The following is a 2,385-nucleotide window of genomic DNA, read 5'->3' as shown; positions in this document are numbered from 1 at the left end:
CGTAATAAAAAAGGTAAAATGTATAAAACAAACCCCTATATTAATAAAGTAATAAGAAACTTAAACAATAAAATTAAAAAGTTATAAAATACTAAACACTAAAATATAAATTGTATATTTAAATTTATATAATAATATTAAAATTAAATATTTATAAAATGAAAATATACCCGCACTATGTGCGGGATAAACTCTAGTAACACCTTATAAAAATTGAGTCAGATAAGCTTCACGTTAAATAAGACCAATGATCTCTTCCACTCCTTGTGTAAATGTATTTTCTTTAATTCCAATAACCAATACCTCATGGCATATTCCACATGAGATTCAATAAAAAATTCTTTAAAATATGGCCATATATATCTCCGCATATGACCGTAACACATTTGTATGAACATTTTGGTATTCAAGCTAAGGATCCAAAGGCTACAATATGATCTGAGGAGCAAACCCAACCTCAAAATCAAAACCGACGATCCACTCCACCAACCAAAAACCAAATTTACCCACTGCAGCATCAATAACCATGGGCACCGGGTGCCCCACCTGTAGACAGTGCGTGAGCAGGCCATCTTAAGGAAGAAGACCCTATGATACCAAGAATCAGCAACAATATAATATATACAAAGCAAAGCACTCCTGTTCCTCATGTATCCATAACCCAGCCACATCCCTTCAAACCAACTATAAACCTCTATATACTTAGATCTATCACCCGTAGCATGCTTCAGTTCTCTCACGAAGAGACTAAAACCTACAGTAACAAAGCCAGACTCCATACACACACACCACCAACAAAAGAAAATACCATTTTTATTCCATAACTTAAAAGATAACAAGAACAACAATTCAAAAAGATAAAACCACAGACCCTTGAAACCAAATAAAACATAGACGCTCATTAATCTCAGTGAATACTTTAAAACTTCTTTCCCGCAAACCCCACCTTCCTTGCATAGATGAAATGCTAATAAAACCTGATCCATAAAACTTAGGATTTTTGATTTGGCTCTTTCGGGTTTGAAGTTCCCTTGGCCTCCGGTGCATTGTTTCCGTAACGCGTAACTCCCTTGGAAGCAGCACGCTTAACCAGAGCATTAGCAATAGATGATCATAACTAAAGTAGAAAAGAAACTCTGCTAATTAATATTCAATTCGTTAAATTACAAAACACTATAATTAATAATGTTTAATCAGTTGTAGATAGAAAAAATAAAAATATATATATATAATACAAATCGATATATTTTTTTTATGATTTCATAAAAATATGTACTCCTACTAAAATCATAAATTAATAATTTATCTATAATTTGTTTATACAAGTACAAATAATGTATTTTATTATTTGTTTTATATTTAAAATGATTTTAATTCTAATATTAACAATATTTATTATTATTTTGATAGTATCTTATAATTATCTCTGAAAAGCATTTAAATTATATGATATTGGAGTGGACGTTCGGATATCCATTCAAGTATTTATAAATTTCGGTTCATGTTCGGTTTAGATCTTTGCAGGGTTGGTTCGGGTTTGGATAACCCATTTAAACTATTTTAAAAATAAAAAAAATCATATATACTTTACATTTCTCAAAATCTAAAAAAATAATAATATATAACATACAAATTTGAATAATGTAAGCCAAAATAGATAAACTTAGCATAAAAATTAGTTTGGCTTGAATATTTGGCTGGAGAATCAATAAATATTTCAAATACTTTTGGTGTTTTGAGTATTGTTTAGCCTTTTAGATATATCTTTTGACTATTTGTATATAACTTTAAGTATTTTGGACAAGTATAAAATATCTTATATATTTTGGATATTCTTTTGGATACTAAATCTGAAAATAGCTAATATATTTAAGTATATAGATCCGATTCAGATTTATGCAGACACATGAAATATTTTGGTTTTTGAACGAGTTCAGTTTTGGTCTTCTAAATACCAAAATTTTGAACTCCTTAGAAAATATTACCCAGTTTTAATATATACCTTTCGAATCGGATTAGGTTTGGTTCTTCAGATTAAGGTTTTTCTTGTCCGGACCTAATATGATACATATATCATATACATTAAATAATATAATAAAAAGGATGTGCTGATCGAATGTATAAAATTTAATGAATATATAAACTGTGCTATCAATTTTTTTCTTATTATACAAAAATATATTCTAAAATATATATTTTTTAAAAAAAATTGAAACTGTTTTTAAAGTAAAAACTCTACAAATTCATAAATTTCAAATTGTCACAACATTATTAATTTTAGAGCTTTAAGTGTATTTGTATTTAAGCAAATAGTTGTGTAATATGTACATTGATACCACATTACTAAACACAAAGTGAACTATGAGTTTCTATTTAACATGAAAA

Source organism: Brassica oleracea, unplaced genomic scaffold (genome assembly GCF_000695525.1).
Source record: "Brassica oleracea var. oleracea cultivar TO1000 unplaced genomic scaffold, BOL UnpScaffold00751, whole genome shotgun sequence".
Taxonomy (NCBI): domain Eukaryota; kingdom Viridiplantae; phylum Streptophyta; class Magnoliopsida; order Brassicales; family Brassicaceae; genus Brassica; species Brassica oleracea.
The sequence above is the reverse complement of the archived record's forward strand: the minus strand, read 5'-3'. Positions refer to the sequence as shown.